The sequence below is a fragment of the Eubalaena glacialis genome, chromosome 1 (genome assembly GCF_028564815.1).
Source record: "Eubalaena glacialis isolate mEubGla1 chromosome 1, mEubGla1.1.hap2.+ XY, whole genome shotgun sequence".
NCBI classification, from domain to species: Eukaryota; Metazoa; Chordata; class Mammalia; order Artiodactyla; family Balaenidae; genus Eubalaena; species Eubalaena glacialis.
Genome location: NC_083716.1, coordinates 32,253,475 through 32,273,212, shown reverse-complemented (window position 1 = coordinate 32,273,212; position 19,738 = coordinate 32,253,475). Strand labels below are relative to the sequence as shown.

Genomic DNA, 19,738 nt, shown 5'->3' with positions numbered 1-19,738 from the left:
TTGGAGCCGATATAAACGTACAATCTAATTCTTTCATAACATATGCAGGTTTGCAAGATTTTTTAGGTGAATGTATAACGCAAGGGTGAAGTTGTAATGTGTGTACTGCAGAGAAGAGGGGTGAAATTTCTTAATGTGAAAAACAAAAAACAAAAATTACATCAAAACACAAAATAACTGTTCATGTTCCCAGTTATCATCATCTTTTTTGCTATTAAAAAAAAAATCCTAGCTTCTCTTTCCTCTGTGATGTATGCGCATGTCTGACTTGCATGGAAATAAAGACGGGAGAGAGGAGGAGGATGTTTAATGCAAAATAAAATCCATTTTGTAAACATGTCCTTCATTCCATATTGGCATTCCTTTAGGTATTTATGTAAGATTTCTCCTTGTGTGTTTTATACAGGCATACCAGTACAAGATATATGAACACACCTAATGTGTACTACCCCTCATTTCCTTTTTTCCGGGAGGAACTGTGTAGACCAGTAGACAGTAATAAGAAAATTCCTTAAAGACAAAGTGAGGATTCCACAGAGTACATTTTTATTAAAGGATGCAGAAAATCGTGTGTATGGTTACATGTCAACATTTTCAAAAGCATACTCTAAGACAATGAAAAATGTTTAAGATAAACATTTTAAAAGTTTTTTTTTTCAATCACAAACGGCATATATACTTCCTAAGAACATATGGAACATAAAAAACAGAAGACAAAAATTCTATCGTACTGCCCCTTTTAATATCTTGGCATATCCCTCCCCTCCAGTCGCGTTATTTTTTTCATTTAAAATAAAAGTTTCCGCCATAACAACCCCCACCCCCTCCCAAGGAAGGTAATTTATGTAAAAAAGTGAGGTCAATTAATAGATTTCATTTCAGAAATCCGCTAAAGGATAGAAGAGCCATACTGGCCCCTGGCGCAAACCTAATCATATTAATTGACCTCTTTGTGAGCCCTGTGTGTAGTGTGGGAAAGGATTCCTTTGATGCGGATGAGAGCCTCCCTTGTTGAACGACGGTTTTCAGATCAATTATTAAATATGTACATGTTTGGAGTTCAATATGTCTTCCAGTGCTGCTTGTGGCAGCTTCCTTCGTTGACATGGGCTGCAATGGCTGCTAAACCCTGCCATGTCAAAAGCAAGGAGGGGGGGAGACGCCATTTGCAAAGCCGGAAATGATTAAAATCTCAGGGTTGAGACCATTCCCAGTCAAGCAAGGGTTTGCCAAGAGCACAGTTCCTGCTTCTGGTGTCTTCTCTGAAGAGCATAGAGTGGAGGTGTATCTCTCATTCCATTGAAAGTAGGCTCTCTCCAGCTGCTGGTGAGCCAAGGGGGGGAGCGAGCCACTGCCGTGGCAGGCACCCGTGAAGCGCGCTAAATGAGAGGTCAGCAGCGAGCCCAGCTCCGTGGCCTAGACTCACCAGGGTGGGGGGAGGACCCTGCCGGCCTCCGTCCTCTTCCGCTCGCCTCAGGTGCGGGACGGATCCCTCCGCCTCAGCGAGCGCTCCCGGTAGCGCTGCGATCGGCTTTTCGGCAATACCCGGATGGAAGCATAATGGCCGCCATCAGGGACTCGCAGGCAATGGGGACCACGACAGGTATTCCCCGTGAGCGGGGCCGCCCAGACCTGTTAGGATGCCGAGACTTCTAGAGAGACAGCTAGGGGGCAAAGGGCGAGTTTGTGGGGGCTGCAGGGCCCCCCGAACCCTCTCAGGGTTCCGCCTCTCGTGATAGGAAGCGTCTGTTAAATAGTCCCGGCCATTCAGCGCTTCCGCCTAACTTGTCGCAAAGTTTTTCTAGAGAAGTCGGTCCTTTTACTAGGCGCTCTTAGGCTGCCAGAGCTAACCTTCAGTCCTTTAGCCTGGGCTTGCTTTACGTCGGGGCTTTTTGAACTCCGCACTCTCCCACAGTCCAGGAACTGGAGCGGGAGGGCGGCACAGTGTGCCTCCGCGAGCCCGAGGGGCAGCCGAGCCCCGGAGGAAGGGGCGGATCGGGCGCGGTGTTTGGGACGGAGCGGGGCGCGCGGCGCTCGAAGCACCCACTCGGCGCGTTCCGGGGCTGGTGGAGACTGCTTGGGCACCCCTCAGACCGCACCCCTCGAGCTGTAGGTTCGCAGGTCCACGGCAGCCCGACTCGACGGCGTCCCCATTGTGGGTTCAGTCTGTGGTCTTTGGAGGTCTTTTTTTTGTTGTTGCAGATATGCTCAAGTCTCTGGCGCGCGCTCCTTCCTCCAGAGTTGGCCAAGGGCGCTCTTCCGTGCAGACCCCAACCACACCCAGTGGCAGATGGATTTCTTTGTAACTGGCTTTCTTACTTGTAGGGTCCATTTTGAGTCTGTTCTTAACATGTCCTCATTGTCAAGTAGTAGACAGTCTCTTCCTAGATGGCTATGGTAATTGAAAATATATAGGATGAATGTATGTAAGGTAAAATGTTATAGCTCTTAAGTAGACCGATGAAACAGATACGGTAGCTTTAACGTTCTGAATGCAAAAGTCCAGGTTCAGTTTTCTATTTAGGTTTAAATTTGGGGGCGTTTACTGTTTGTGAACTATTTTAGCGAAAACATTCGTTGGGTATGTTTGGATATCAAAACTTAAAAAAACACTAGAAAAGTAAAATAAGTCAATGTTTAAAGAATACATAATAGTGTTGAACTCTGCGCGGTTGTCACGATGATGAAACATGCCACCAAACTGTACATCAGGGTGGGAATTTCATTAACTTTGAACGTCTATGTGTTAGGCCTAGTTTACTGAAATGGTTGAATTGTTTTTCATGCAGGAAGGGATCTGATTTGAGTGTACTGTAAAGTTATTGTACTCAAGTTGAACAGATAGAAACCACTTAAATGGATTCTGTGAAATACCCTAACATTTTTCAGAGTTTAACTGCAAATCAATAGACGTGGGTTCATTATCTTTCAACAAAACTGAATTTTCGTGAAATTCATTAAGACATTGCATTGTATTAACTTTTTTCAGGGTGTTAACATTTCATGAGGACGGTAAGCATAGTAGACCATGTTGATTTTTGTTAAAATTCTCATAAATAAGATGAATCCTAGATCTAGAAAATTAACAAAAGGGTGGGGAGGGAGAAAAATGTAGGTATCTAACACCTGTTCTGCACATCCAAATTTTTCCTTATTGTTGCCACGAAAAGTAAGTATAAGTATCAATTCAAAACGTATTATGACTGTTTTTTGGGAAGGATAAAAGGACAGCAACCACAGTGACTATCTACTCTGCACATTGATAATGTCTGAGCTTTTAAATGCTTGCGATTTTTATCATCACACTTCAGATATTCTCCTATCCTGTCTGGTAATAGTATATTCTATTGTGATCCCAAAGTTTTTATATCTTGAAACATTCCAGAGGGGATATATTTTAGCATAAGTCTACAGTTTGACTTTAAAATATACTTTAAACATGCTCTTTTAATATACATTTATGGTTTACTTTTCTGTTTGTTTTTGTTAAAGCATTGTGTGCTGTAGATCACCTAATACAGCTTTTTTTGTTTTTTTTTTGTTTTTTTAAAGATAAAAGACTTGGACCTTGCCCAGTTTCCTTCAGTTACTCTACTAAAAGTTTTTTGGCAAAGCACTATAAGCAAAAGAAAAGAGTTAAAGTTGAAAGTATTCTTAATTATCTTATATCAGGTGTGTAGGCTATGAGTATTTCGGTTCTATATGGGGTATTGGCTTCACATGGTGAGCAATTTTCATGGAACCGTAGATATCAGAAGTGAGTATTAAGAGGTAGCATTATCATGGTAGGATATCTAGGTTGGAATCAGATCCAGATTCTAGTTCTAGCTTTGTGAATTTAGACAAGACTCATTTTCCTTATCATGTAATAAATGAAGATATTGAATTAGATTGATTCTGAGCTCCCTTCTAAGCTTTGAGTTTTGTGACTTTTGTAAATTTATGACATGTTATCACTGGGTGTCAATGATAGGTTATTTGTCTTAAGTGCAGAGAGATTTTTTTCTTCTAAATTTATACACATACATTGACTATGAAGCATAACTGAATCAAAAGTTTAAAAACATTTTACTGACAGTTTTTGCAGTCAAAGTTTTAAAATTTTGGTCTTCATTTCCAGATATCATCTCTTCTTTTGATCACTGCTCCTGATTGTGGCTTTGTCCAAGCATTAAATTGTGTGCCTTTTGTTCCTTGAAGAAAGAGGTATGGTGAAGATTGAAGTACTATAGTACATAGTCTATTAAGTAGTAAGTTAATATGTTTTAATATTGGGCAAAATGGAATAGTTACCTATATATGAATTTCCCTAAGTTATAGTTTTACTTTTGGCCTAAATAAAATACACGTGGGTTTTCATTTTAATGGAAGCAAAAAAAGTAGTTTTTTGTTTCATAGTTTATGTTTCAACATTTCGTTAGAAATCTAAAGATGATTTTAACTATATCATCCTTCTAAGTATAAAGATGACATTAAGGGCTCCTGGGTAGTGGATGATGGAGATAAATATGGTAGGAAGATGTTTTGAAGCTGTATAAATGGCCAGAAGAATGTTTCTGTTTTGCTCTAGTAAGTGCAAAGTAATGCACCTAAATAAAAATTATCTAATGTATATTTGTACTGTGATTAATGATATCTGCATTATGAGTCAGAAAAGGGACTTAGGAATCACTATAGAAGTTATGACTGGTTTCCTGGAAACAGTCGTCTGAATATCCTGGTTTGGACAAAAAGAAGGAAAAATACCTGCCAACAAATCCATGGTGTTATAATAAGGAAAGCTTTGCACTCAGTGGAAAATACTTTACCCTTGTACAAAAACATGGCTTATTTATCCTTGAAACACAAGTGCCTCTTGCTGTTTGTGTTGGATAGGTTTTGGGATATCACAGTATCATATAATTCCCCTCACCAAATGTATACCCATAAGTATAACCCTAAGTTAGGAATAAGATTGTGTATGTAACTACTAAAATAATTTAAGTAGACTATACCAACTTAAATTATTACTTTAGTAATCGTAACCATGTTCTGTGAACTTTACTAGCAGATGGATTTTTTTTTCAGGCCATTTTTCACAAAGGTACAAATTATTTTATTAAAAGTTAAGGTAATATAACAATTACAGTAAGTAGAAAGCAACAAAGCTAAGTTGAGATACCAGGTTATCATTTATGTTCATTTACCTGTGTCATTTCTTCGTATATAACATTTGTTTGATCTCTTACCATGAGATTCACGTGGGTACTGTGTTGCTCCTGAATAGAGAAAGTAAATGCTGAGTGCTAAGAGTTTTCTTTGCTAAGTTTGAGCCAAACTACTCAAAAAAAGTAACATGGTGAACAATGAAAGCTTCACATGTAACGAAGTAAATAAGAGACTGCTGTACGGTGACTGATCAAAATGATTTGGATTATCTGAGCTTAAAAATTATAAGCAAAATCTGACTAAAATTTTAAAATCATGATAGTTATGACTGCATGAAACCAGTGTCAGAATATTGGAATGCAGGTGCATGACTTGAAGCTTAGGAAAATTAAGTGGGTTTCACGTGGGTCTCATTTCAAGAAGTGGTAATAGCTGAAAACAAATATTGGCTTTATAGGAAGTCAAATAATTTCAAAATATGGTAAAGTCATCACCAATTCCTAATTAAAATTGAGTTGTTGGAGGTTGTGGCTGGTAGAAGACGTATATATATGTGTGTATGCATATTGTTTTCGTCGACCCGGTATCTCTTCGCTTGGGGAACCATGCTCCCCTGTTATGAGTGGTTGGTGTCTTGTCTTATCAGTCAGTGTTATAACCCAAGCCCAGTCATCCCTGTTGCAACAGTGATTGCCCGTTACTCAAGCAGAGCCAATCCGAATCCTTTGAAATTGATACATGAATGCTGGGAGAAAGATGCTCCCTTTTCTCTAATGTTGTTAATCTGGGAGGATGCTAGTGACATTCTTTCCTACATGTATGAGAACCGCATCTGTAGTAGGTGAAAGTGAAGCCATATAGATGGGAGATAGATGGAGATAGAGTACCACTTTTAGTCCCAGGAACCATGGTATGGGGTATCTATGGGTTTTTTTTGATTCTGTCTGCTACCCTGGTGTCCTTTCCAGTCCCTTGGCCCAAAATTCTGCATATAAGTTAGTTTGAATTGGATTGTAGCAGAAAACCTCCTGATGAATATATGGCCTTTATGAATTTAAGATCTATAGCTTCAAGTTGATCATTCACGTCTATACACAATTTGCCCTTTCCCTCTGCCTTATAAAAGATAACCTTTATTCATTCATGCATGCATGCATTCATTCATTATACATGTATTTAGTTCTTCATTCAATCTACAAATATTTATCGGATACATAGTAGTATGTACAATTATGTGCACCTGCCTGGGTAGTCAAGGATTGTACATACTTGGCTGAGTGGATGGTGGACTTTTTCTAATACTGCACATTTTTATATACTTAAGTTACACAGATCAACAAGCGTGTGTTGAGAATAATCTGTGCTGTACTTAGCTTTTTAGGAATATATAAGAATAAGAGGAGCTCTTTGCTTTCAAAGTGCTTATAGTTTAGTTAAGGAATCCAGATTAATATACATGAAACATAATACAAATGGCTAAAAAGGTTAAATGAACGCACAGTCATATGGGTTGTAAGTCTGAGTTCTGATAGGGAAGAAATCAGTGAGGGCTGGCCCAGTCTAGGAAGGTTTCTTGAAAGGAGGTATAACTTCAAATGGATTTTGACTTATGAATTGGGTTTTGATAGGCATAAAGAGTAATTGAAGAATGGATGGAGTTGAAAATGATTAAGTGCTTATCCAGGATTGGGAGGAGACTGGTTTGACAGTAACAATTTGTATTTTGGGGGAATGAGAGGTAATGGGAAATAAGGTTGGCTGTTTTAGGTAAATCTATGTGTGAGGTATTTGGAAAGCCAGGCAGAAATTTTGCTTCTTTCTACTAAGGTGGAGCTTTCTTTGAGTAAAATGTTTGTATTTCTTTCAGTGTGATACCATTTTTGTGATGCTAAGATATAAGTGTATTCAAGTGGTGTATATTTATTTGTCATGGAAAAGATCTTGTTGTTAATAACCATCCGCCTTGAAAATTTAAAAAAAAAAAAAAAGTAATTAACCTGCGATGCTGTTCTGTGTTTTATATGTAGTTAATTTCTTCTTACTTCCTTCTTTTTGAGAGATCCCTTAGTACAGTGGTGAAACCATACCTCCTCTGTAGAGATAAAGCCAGTTCAAAACTAATATAGCAATAGTTATAAAAACATTTGAAAAGAGATAAGGAGTGAAATTAAAGTAATGTTTGATTACTCATAGAATATTTGTTTTGAGCTCCAGATATTAGGAATGATGTATAGGTTAATGTGTCATTCTCACTAAATGCTGTTGTTTCCTAGGTCTTTGTTTATCTTCTTTCTTCTTTGTTTATCTCCTTCTTTCTTTCTTCTTTCTTCTTTGTTTCTTCTTTTCTATCTGGTCCTCAGCTCAAAGAGTTAACAGAGTATTCCAATATACCAGGGTTGGCAAACTTTTGCTATAAATGGCCAGGTAGTATATATTTTAGGCTTTGTGGACATATGGTTTCTATTGTACCGATCAGCTGCTGTGTAACACCAAAGCAGCCATAAACAATATGTAAATGAATGAATGTGGCTGTGTTCCAATGAAACTTAATTTACAAAAATAGGCAGCAGGCCAGAATTGGCTGTTGGCTGTAGTTTGCCAACCCCTATCGTAGACTTAAATGAGGCGTTTCTTTCCACAACCTCTCACAATAACATCTACCCACCTGCTGATGTCTTTTTCCTTCTCTCCAGTAACTACAGGTGAATTATCTTTGCTCTTTTCTAAGTTCAACTCTTCCACTTGTTCACTAGATTGCATCTCTTCTCACTTACTAAAGGACATTGCCTGCATTTCTTTTCTTTCTCTCTTCCATCACTAATTTTAACATTTTTACGAGCATGCAATCATACTATAATTTCTCCTACCTTTAAAAAACAAACAAATCAAAAAACTCCAACTCCTCTATTTCTTGGTTCTTTGTAGTAAAATTCCTTGAAGCAGTTGTCTGTATTACACCTCTACTTCTCTTCCCATTTTCTCTTAAATTCAGGTTTGTGAGCCACTGAAACCATTCTAATCAGTGTCACCAGCACTCTTGACATTAAGTCCAGGGGTCATTTCTCAGTCTTCATCTTATTTGACAGAGTTGATCATTATGATTCTGGAACCACTTTCTTCACTTTGCTTTGAGGGTACCACTCTCCTAATTCACCTTCATTCTCACTGCTCATTCCTTTCAGCCACACCAGCTCTTCTCTTCTTTCCCCTCTAAATGTTAGGGTATCTTAAGGCTCACGCCTTGGACTTCTCTCTTTTTTTACTTACCCCTTTCATTCAGTTCTATATACAAAAATACATACACATATATATACACAGACTAATAACTCCCCAAATTTTATCTTAACACCTAGACCTCTGTATTTTGTATTCGGTTACACATTCCACGTTTCCCCTTGGATGTCAACTGGATATCTCCAATTCTGCATGACCAAAACCGAATTCTTGATATACTTTCCAAACCTACTACTCCCACACTATCTTTTCTTAGTAAAGAGCAACTCATTTCCAGTTGGTGAGGTCAGAACTTTCAGAGTTATCCTTGATGTGTTTCTTTCTCTCATAGACCAAATTTAGTCTGTCAGCAAATCCTATAGGCTCTATCTTCAAAATATATTCAAAGTCTGACCATGCATTATTGTCTCTACCAAGCCACCATCTCTTACCTGGGTAATTGTCGTATAATAATCTCCAAAGTGGTCTCTTTGCTTCCATTTTTACCTCCCTCTCAAATACTGCGTTCTTAACATAGCAGCCAAAGTGATCTTTTCGAAAAACGATTGAGCTCATGTTACTTCTCTACCCGAAATGCTCCAGCAGCTCTCCTCATTACTTCTTTGATCTCATCTTCTCCGGTTGCTTTCCCTCTGGTGTTTTCTGTTCCCATAATACTGACCAACTTCTTGCTGTTCCCCGGACATGTTAGGCACACTCCACACTCAGGGTGTTGGCACTTACTCTTTCTTTTCTTTTCTTGGAATGCTGCCTGTCTGCCTCAACTCCTTAAGATCTTAGCTCAAATCAGACCGTTTCAAGTGAGGTCTCCCTGACTTTGTATTTAAAATTAGAACTCTGGTTCTGCCTTTCCTTCTCTACTTTGTTTTTCTCCACAGCATTTGTCACCTTTGACTATATTATATAATTTACTTATGTTGATATTATCTAAATAACCAGTAGAGTGTTAGCTCCATGAGGGGAGGGATTTTTGTCTGTTTCATTCACTGCTGTATTCCCAAGGTTTAGAACAAAGGCCGGCACATATTTGGTCCTAGCTACAAGGCCAGCACTGTGCCAGATGCTGGTGGTATAGCAAAGAACGTGACAGGTATGGTCCATGTGTTTACGTGCTTTTATTCCAGTGGTAGAGACAGATAGAAGATAAATTGACAAATAAATAAAATATTGCCAGAGGGAAAATGTTTAGAAAAAGAAATACGAGGGGCTAAAATAGAGAACAATTTTTTTTGTTTGAGGAGGGAATGGCTTATAGGTTGGGGAAAGCCTCTCTGAGATGGTGACATTTGAGCTGCCTAAAAGATAAGAAGGATCTAACCATTTGAGGAATGGGAGAGAGAATATTTCAAGCAGGGAGTAGCAGGTGCAAAGGCCTGAGATAAGAAAGATAGGGAGGGAATATCGAGGAACTGAGAGTCTATATATGGTAGCTTGCTGGAGTATATTTACAGATGGGAAGAGTGGCATGAGATGAAGTTGAAGAGTGAAGTCCAGGACCAGATGTCACTGTTTCTTGCAGGCCTTGGCCAAGAGATTAAATTTTGCTTGCTAAGTGCTTTGGGAAGCCCCTGAGGAGTTTTAAGCAGAGAATACTGTAATCCGTTTTATATTAAGAAGATCACTTTTGCTCCTGTGTGGAGAATGGATTCAGAGAAGGGTTGGTGGGCAGGGGGGAAGCATGAATGCCAGTTAGGAAGACTATTATTTTAATCCAGGTTAGAGATGACAGTGGACTAAGATGATGCCAGTGGGGATGGAGAGACGAAAATAAAAGAATAAATGAATTAAGAATTTGTTAGGTCCCTGTGTGCCCAATCTTCTTGGTTTTTGTGAGGGATAAATGAGAAATACGAAATAGAACTTATTTTTAAGATGCTTATAAGTTATCTTGGGAGGTCAAACTTAAAAATGAAATGATGTATCGATAAAAGTTTGTAATAAAGTGATGCGCAATGGCTATCCTTGAAATGAATATTCAGAGAAGGGGGAAATAGTGTGTGTTGCAGAAGGTTTCATGTCCCTATAGGAAGTAGAATTAGAAAAGAAGTTTGACCAGAATTGAATTAAGAGAAAGAGAAAGGGATGACAAGCCTGGTGAAAGGAAACAGTATGAACAAAGGTAAATATAGGTGTATATATTGGGGAGCAGAAAGCATCTTATATATTGGGCTGTGTGTGTGTGTGTGTGTGTGTGTGTGTATGTACAGTGAGCAGTTATAGTTTCAGAGAGTAAAAAGAAATAAGATTCACCTGAGTCAGGAACTGCTTCTGTATTTTAATTTTTATTTTAAACTCCTTCATAATTGTATACCAGTGTCACAAATCTACCTGAATGGTAGGTGGCTCACATGTACACTAGCATTTTGAATATTTCTATATCTGTACTTGATCACACTTGCATACTTAACTTTTTATTTCTCTTTTTTGTGGTAAGTTAGGTCATTAGGCCACAATGATTTGAAGGGAGCTGACTTTCAATATAAATTTCTACAATATTTATTCTTTCACTTGTTTAAAATAAGATAGGTGTCGGCTTCTGGGGTAAACTCTTTAAAAACTTAAAACAGCTACAAAAAGAGTAAGCCCAAAATGTTCCAAGTCATGAAAAGAGAATAGTTTATTTTGAGGACACTAAAATAGTTTCTACTAACACAACATTGTAAAACAACTATACCCCAATTAAAAAATAAAATAAAATAAAATAGGTTCTGCTTTGAAAATAAGAGTTTTAGTTTTTTGTGTATTCTAGGTTCCTTTTAGGCAGAACTTTATGTTTTTCAGCAAGCTCTTCCTGCTGCATGCTGCTTTGTTTTATCTCCAGTTGTATGTTTATATGATTGTTTTGCATTCAGTTACCTCTGCAGAGAAAAATTCAATAACTCAAGGAATGCAATAGTTATAAAAAAATAATGACTAATTAGTTTTCCTAACTGTGTATGGACAATTAATGTGACAAGTTAGGTTACAGAGGTACATGCTGAGTCACAAATAGGGCTAAACTAAACTCAGAGTTTTTTTAGTTCTTTGTTTAATGTTTGAGCAACTAGAATGTTGTGAGTTAGCACATAGATTCTTTTTATACCTTTTCAGTAAAGCTGAACACTGTAGAATGTCTTTGCTTTTTAAAGCAAAACAAAACTCTGTTGTAGAAAGCAAACAAAACTCTCCAGGAATGGCACTTTTTGATTCACTCTAAGTCTCTATCCTTGGCATTTTACTCTGGGAATCATCTTTTAAAAAATTTCACTGTACCTACTGTGTGATTCCTAACATATGTTAACACTGCCAGTTCTCTGGTTCCTCACTTTTTTGTTTGGATTGTCACTTAGTGCTCTTAGTTTTCTCACTTCTATTTTTACTCTCTTTCTGCAATATATCTTGCTGTCTAGTGTCATTCTAATACTATTTCTAAAGTACTGCTTTTATAACTCTCTGCTCATAAAGTAATATGAATGGCTCCTTGTTACCTTTCATTTCAAGTTCAGATTTGTCCTCTGTAGTCTTCTTACTTAACCTTCCCATTCTGTCTGTGATCTAGATCCTGCAGTTCTTCTAATATTTCTTTTTTTCTGGTCTAGATAACCTTTCCTCCTTTCTTACATGCTTAAGTCCTTTAACTATTTAAAGGATCATCACAAAACCTACCTTTCTGTGAATTAAACACAGTCAACATTGATCTATTAACTTAATGTCAGTGATGCAGACGTAGAGAACAGACGTGTGGACACAGGGAGGGAAGGGAAGGGAAGGGTGGGATGAATTGGGAGATTAGGTTTGACATAAATACACTACCATGTGTAAAATAGATGGCTAGTGGGAACCTGTGGTATAGCACAGGGAGCTCAGCTCGGTGCTCTGCGATGACCTAGCTGGGTGGGATGCGGGATGGGAGGGAGGTCCAAGAGCGAGGGGATATATGTATACATATAGCTGATTCACTTCGTTGTACAGCAGAAATTAACACAACATTGTAAAGCAATTATACTCCAATTAAAAAAAGAAAGAAAGAAACTTTGGTTACAAGGAATCAAACTAGCTTAAGCTAGTTTAAGCTAATGTCAGCTGAAAAGGGGGAATTACGTTAAGGATACAGAATTTCCTAGAATTCAAGGGCAGGAATATACAGGCAGGCCTCAGTAAAGACTTGTGGTAGTGACATTGCCTTCTTGGTTTCAGTCAAGGTTCTTAGGAGATCTGATGATTCTTTCCCTGTTGTTTTGGTTTGTTTGGTTTTTTGTTTTTGTTTTATTTTGTTTTTGCTATGCCATGCTGTCATTCCTTTAAAAAAAATTAACCTGTTATCAGTAGTTGAAGGATATCTATAAATTTGTCTATGTACAAACATGTACTCATAGGATCTTTCCTTCTGACATAAAAACAAGGCTCTTTCCTGCTAATTTAAAAATATATTACATGCCTTAGTCTGCAACTTCCTTTTTTGAAAACTAAAAAAATTTCACAATAAATATCTTTCTAAGGCAATTCAATACATATACCTCTTTCTTTATATTGTTTTCATGTGGATATTCCATAATTTACTTAATCATTTTCCTATTCATGGACATTTAAGTGCTACTGTTACATATCTTTATGTTGTGCTTTTATTTCTGTAGGATAGATTGTTAAAAGTAAGGTTTATGGGGGTATACTTAGAAAATGTGAAGGAAATTGCTTTTTTTCAAGGAAAATATAAATTGCCAAAAGTGACTTAAGCAGTAGAAAACCCGAAGATCCCAGAAACCATAGAAGAACTTGCAAAGATTGTAATGTCTAAAATTTAAAGAGGTACCAGGCCCATATGGTGTGTTGGCACAGTCTGTGTAATTTTAAAGAGCAGGCGAGTCTCATGTTCAGTGAACTATTCCAGAGCAGATTAAATGATGGAAGGTACCCCAATTCATTTTACAAATTCTCCATAATACCAATACCAAAACTTAATGAGAACACTAAAAAAGAAAATAAAAATAAATACAATTTTGTCAGATCAAAACCAGTACTTTATTAAAGAATAATATACTTAACTAATGCAAAAACAGTTCAACATTATACTTGCTATTTATTTCTTTGTATAGTATATAGAAAAAAAAGTCAAATTTAGATTGATGTTACAATTTTTATTCTTTCTTTTAACAATGTACCAAGATCAGGAATCGTATTATTAGTTGAATACTACTTGTTTTCTGTATAAAATACATACAACTTTTTATTTGTTTAACAGCAGTGCATACATAACTGCTATTCTGGTGGTGCCAACTCTCTTTTTACTTACTTTTTAAATAACCTCATGGCTTTCAAATTAATTGTTAAATTAAAAAATTTCTCTTCATAGCATGAATTTATGAGGTATAGTGACATCTAATAGCATAGTTCTTCATTCTCTGAGTATTATGTTTGCCATTAGCTTTGTGGCTGTTACAGTGTAATTGGGTACCTGTGTGTTGATAAGAGGAGTACAGCATTGAATAATACCTATTTTGTTTTAATTTCTTGTCCACCTTTAGTGTCAACATTGTTCAGTTTTGTACTGGTGTCAAGTTTACTATTTTGAGTTTGTTCAGGAAAAGCTTAGTTGGTTTACCACAAAGTCAGTTGCTTTGTTTGAGAATTACAAAAGTTTCATGGATTCATGCCACTTTTTTTGATAAAGCTTCATAATAGTGTGGTCTAGGGACAAAGAGATTGTCATTCTTGTTACATCCAAATGTAAGCTATTTGCTTGTGCTATGGTAAGGAAGTATGCCAGTGTGGAGGTCATAGTAATCCAAGGATAACATTTTAAGAAACACTGACCTAAGGATAACCAGTAATCACTATAAACATTCTTTTGTGTGTATGTTCTTGACTTCTTACTGAGAGTTTGTAGGGGACCATGTGTCTGTTTATCCATCTATTTTCTACCCATCTGTTAATAGTTGAACAAATTAAATCCTAACATGTCTACTGTTTGATTTCTGTTTTTTTCACTTAATGTGCCTTGAATCTCTTCCTATTAATAAATGTGGGTTTACAATATTATTTTTAAAATTGAAGAATATTCCATTGAATAGAAATACCATAAATTATTTATTGGTGGGCTTTTAGTTGTTTTTAATTTTGTGATTTTGTAAACAGTACTTCTGTGAACATCTGATTATTACCTTTAGGATAGATTTCTAGGAGTGAATTGGAAGTTAATGTACTTTCTCCCCCGGCATATATGTAGATGTAGATATGTTTATATTTATGTTTATATTATTTTATAAAAATTATTATAATATTTATAACAAATACATATATTTTACAAACTGTTTTTTATGAAAGTTCTGTCAGCTTACATTCCCATCATTAGTATGTTGTAGTGCCTTTATTTCTAGAAAATGAAATTTTATAGGAAATCCGTGCACAATGTTTATCGAACGAAAAATAAAATGATTTTTAGCAAGGAAAAAAAAAAAGAAAATGAAATTTTAAAAAGAAAGCATGCAAAACAAGTCCAAATTTTTATTGTTAGATTCAACAGACATAAACTTAACACTGTGAAAGTGCTGTTACAGTTTCTAAATGCTTCCTCAGTTTCTGTGCAAATCTTGTCATGGACTGCTGACAAATGGTTCATGGATCATCAGCAGACCACATTTTTATAGCCCTGTTTTAGCCTAGGAGCCAACTGGGGCATGGGATGGGGTTTGTGTCTCATATGTATATGGTCATTGAATCCTCTTCCTTTTGGTATGGTACCCACTTTCTCAGCCGTGTCTGGTATCCTGTATTTCAGAGATTCTGTTTTACTTTCTGCAGAGAATAACCTCCAGACTTCTGCTGTGGTTGGGGAACAGCAGTAACCTAGCTTGATGGAGTGGGGAAGAGAATCTTAGCATCTAACCAAAACTCAAGCAGCTTTCTCCAAAATTCTCTTTGTTTTAGCTTCCTCCTCCTTTCTTCTTCCCATTTCAGAGTGACTTGGTGCTGCCAGTTCCTAAGTCTTTTGAAGATTCAGAGTATAAAATGGGTTAGTTCTTAGTTTGCCCCACTGTCTGCTTGGGATTGTTTTCTTGAGTCTGCAAGGTCATTTACTACTTATCTCCTTTCCAGCATCTAGAATTTTGTTGCTATTGTCACCTCTTCTGTTTCCCATCATTAATTTTTCTGTAAGGGCTTCTTATATGTTTGTCATTTTGCAGATGTTCCTCTTCTCCAGTCTTTTCTACTTTCTTAACTGTGTTTACAAAATATTTACATTTACTTCTCTTTTGTAGATGTTATTGTTGACAGATACTTCTTTTATATCACATTATTTTTTTCAGTTCTTTTTTTTTCTGACTGAAATTTGATTTTTGCTGAAGTGTTAAAAATTTTCCTAGAAACAGTGCATATGTAGTATATTCTCTGAATCTTTGCATATCTAAAATTGTGTTTTTCCCTCCCATATGAGAGTTTTCCTGGGTATAGAATTAATTCTTGGGTTAATTATTTTCCCTCAGAACTCTATAAATGTTATTTCATTGTCTTCTAGTGTTTTGAATTGTGAGTAAAATGTCTGATTAATATTGATGTCTGATTAAAGTTGGTGCTGTGAATATCTTTTTAGGTAATTCCCACTCCACCCTTTTTTGGTAAAATTTCATTTTTATCTTTTAAACTCAAACATTTTACTAGGATAAGTTTAGATACTGAGTTTTATATTTTCCCACTAATAATCTTGCCTGGCACTTGGGGAGCCTTTGATTTTGAAAATTCAAGGCTTTAAAAAAAAAAGCAACAACTCAATGTAATTTTTTTCTCCTGTTTTCAAAACCATTATTTCTCCCCCATCTACTTTGTTCTCTCTTTCATGGCAGTATGTTTTATTTTTGTTTTTTGTTTTTCTCAGTATACTAGCTCAGGTCTTAGTGAGATTACCAATCACTACTTGATTTTTTTTTTTTTTAAGCTTTCTCCGTTTTCCTCCAGTAACTTTCATTGTAGTTATTGGTTTTCACTGCTGATTGAGAGAATGGGTGAGAGGTTTCTCTGAGTGTTCAGATTATTTTCCCTTTTTTGAGCTGCTACATCCAGTGATGTTTCTGCCTGCTTATCTTTTTTGATGGCATTGGGAGTTGAGATGTACTGTTGGAGAATAAACCAAGATTTTCTTAGTTGGTTAGATGAAGTGGGGAAAGTTAATGTAATTTTCTTCTGACAGCTTAGAGTTAGTAATTTACTTATATCAAGAAAGGGCAGCACTCTTAAACAGAACAAGATGGCCATGGATTTAGGAAGATGTATCTTTGTTCAGAAATGATGTCCTCTTTACATCTCTCCTGACAGCTGGTGCTAGCAACCCCCAACTGTGTCTGGTCTCTGGACCCAGCTCAAAGCTCTGGATTCATTCTCTTCCCATACCTCAGCCTGAGCCTTCTGTCACCCCAAAGGGCTTCACACAAGCTTCCTCTCAAGCCCTCACTTCTCTCACAAGGTATGTTTAGGAGAGGGAGTGGGTGGACTTGTTACTTTTTTACTTAGGGCATAATAGATAGATACTCATTGAATATTGGTTGAATGAATGTCCCCTAGTGTGCTTCCTCTTTAAAAGTGGTGCTTTAAAAGTGCTGCTTGATCAGCATTTGTTTTCACTCTTCTCTCTCTGGACCTTTTCTTTCCAAACACCTTGTGGCATAGCTGTGGAATGTGTTTTAGTTTCTTGCCATTTTGTAGGATTTTTTTAAATTATATTTTTTGGTTTGTGTTTCAGTTGGGTGGGGGAGAAAATCAAATGGCTTGAGTTGCCATCTTGATGCAGCAAACTCTGGATTACTTTAAAGGGCCAGTCATACTTTAAACAAATAGTATTATTTTAAGGCTTGATGAGATGTTCAAGTCTTATGATATAATAATACATATATGTAAGGCAGTAATTTAAGTAGGAGATTTAAAATCAGTAATCCTTGTTGGTGGGGTGTAGAGATTGGTCTGTAGTGAAAAGAGCATTAGCTAATAGGTTGGAAGATTAAAATTATAATAAAATTTCTTTCCTTTTTTTTTTTTTTTTAATGGAACACATTTTTTTTTTCCCCCCATAGGTGGCAACTGTAGTATAATTTGCTACCAGGTGTCATCTTTGATTGCTTCCACATAAAACAGGTTGAAAAAAATAAAACACATTCTCCAAACTTAAAATTTGAGGGCAAATAAACCCCAAAATACCTAAAATACACAAACTCTCTTAAAGCTATATTATACATGCCGTACATTAAATATAAAAAATAATGACATTCAACATCAGTTAATTAGCAGTTATCAGACTTAAGTAAAAGCTAAGTGGATTTCTTAATGAGGTGGTCCCTTTTTTCAGCATTGTTTTGTATGTGAGGAAAGGGCATGTACTCTAATGGGTGAACTCTGTGGCATCTGTTTTGGCTGCCATGCATCCTACTTAATTATTTTCTATTTTTTGTGTATTAGAAGCTTAAGGTTGCTGGATGATCAACTCTGAATAAGCAGTATATTAACTTATTTGTCCTGCCTCTTCCTTTAGATTGCAAGCTGCAGTTAAGGGTAGGGACCATGTTTTTGCATCTCTCCATAGCACTCATCAAAATGCAACACATTTATAGTAGGTATTTTTTTAGTAAGTATTAGTTGATGGAGTTATTTAAATCACACTGGTTGTCAAACTTTGGGATATGTGTTTTCTTCTAAGAAAAATTTTAAATTATATAGGTATTTTGAAATGAAGTTGATGATATTTAGAAATATTATCAAAATATGTAATTTTTTAGCATTACACATTTTTGGAAACATTACTATAAGAAGCAATTTGACTTTTGTAATGAAACCTATGATACAGACTCCTCTTGATTATATATAGAAATAGAAAAGCTTGGGTAAGGATAGTCTGGAGTGACCACAATATGGTATCCAAATGTGGAAGAATCATTACTCAGTGTGCTTTAAAAGTTTCACATATTTGAGCCCCACCCTCAGATTCTGGTATGGTGAATACTCCATAGATGACCATGATGCTTGTCACTGTTGAGAATGTGATACTCTGTAGAGAATCTTCTCAGTTGGTGTGAAGTATCCACCAGGTAGCATTGAACTTTTTTTCAGCCATTTATTATTATTCTTACTTTTGAAGAAAAAGTTTTTATATTTAGCTTTAAATAATATAGTAAAAAATTTAATATTTTTTTACCGTATTAGGCATGGTATGTAAAAAATTTTTTTTTCAGTAAACTCATACCCTTCTAATGAATTCATTTTCAAGTTAGCATATATATATTTGAAAAATATTGAAGGTGTTTTTTAGACCCAACCAAAAGTTTTAAGTTTGAGAAATATGCAAAGGACCTCTTAGTAGTAATGTAAAGTAATTTAACTTTTAATTATATTCCCTCAGAAAGGATTTTTAAAATAGTGAAGTTCCTAGTTGCTTAGGTTAATTGAAATTTAGAGGTGAGACCTTTGGATAGACATGGATGAAGCTTAATGTGATTTACACTTTATTTTTTTAGCTTACCTAATTATATCTATTAGTCATATACATATTTAAGACCATGAAAGTAAGAAAATGTGGTACTGCTTGATATATTTACTACTGAACCTTCAGTAGTCAGATTCCATTCTCAGCAATATATTGTCACATCCTTTTTTTTTTTTTTGGCCGTGCTGTGTGGCATGTAGGATCCTAGTTCCCCGACTAGGGATCAGACCCGCACTCCCTGCAGTGGAAGCACGGAGTCTTAACCACTGGACAGCCAGGGAAGTCCCTGTCACATCTTTTTAACTCTACTGTTTTCTGTTCCTCTGCGCCTTGAATCATAATGTCTCATACATGGTAATCACATACAGTAATGGTGGTAGCTACAGTTTATATAGTACTTTACAGGATTCTGTTACTTATGTGTCCTCATTTAATCTTTACAACAACCCTGTGAAAGATGTAGGGGAAATACTAATTTTTTTTTTTTTTTCATTTTATAGATGAAGAAACTAAAACACAGAGATTGAGGCTTGTCTAGAGTAACACAAACCAGTAAGTGTTTGAATTAATGGAGGCAGCTAGTAATGGGTACATTCTAATCTGCCAAGGGCTTGCCTTGCTGCCACCTGACTTAGTTCTAGGGACAAAAAAAGCCAAAATGGTAGGGAATCAGAAGTAGTAGCTAGACTTAGGAGTACCCCAGGGAAATGTGTTACTCCTTTCAATTTCTTCTTTTTTTACCAGTTATTAATGATAACTTGAGACAGCAGGCAATGTCTTTTTGTTATTGTTGTTTAGGTGAATGAAACTTATTTTAAACATAAATTATCCCTGAGGCACTAGGGAAGCAGAAAATCTGCAGAGAAGTCTGTTGAAATTCTCACAAGGTAATAGCTATAGGGTCAACTAAGTAAT

At 36.3% G+C, this 19,738-nt stretch overlaps 1 long non-coding RNA gene across 3 annotated transcripts in view; it reads left to right on the top strand.

Moving 5' to 3' along the window:
* The first annotated feature begins 1,518 nt into the window (after positions 1–1,518).
* Positions 1,519–19,738, top strand: part of LOC133074668 (uncharacterized) — a 63,334-nt gene continuing 45,114 nt past the window's right edge. For all 3 annotated transcript variants that reach the window (XR_009697216.1, XR_009697217.1, XR_009697220.1), the window contains exons 1-4: positions 1,519–1,603; positions 4,121–4,206; positions 16,669–16,816; positions 19,324–19,375. This is a non-coding gene — a long non-coding RNA (uncharacterized LOC133074668). The remainder of the gene's footprint in view (positions 1,604–4,120; positions 4,207–16,668; positions 16,817–19,323; positions 19,376–19,738) is intronic.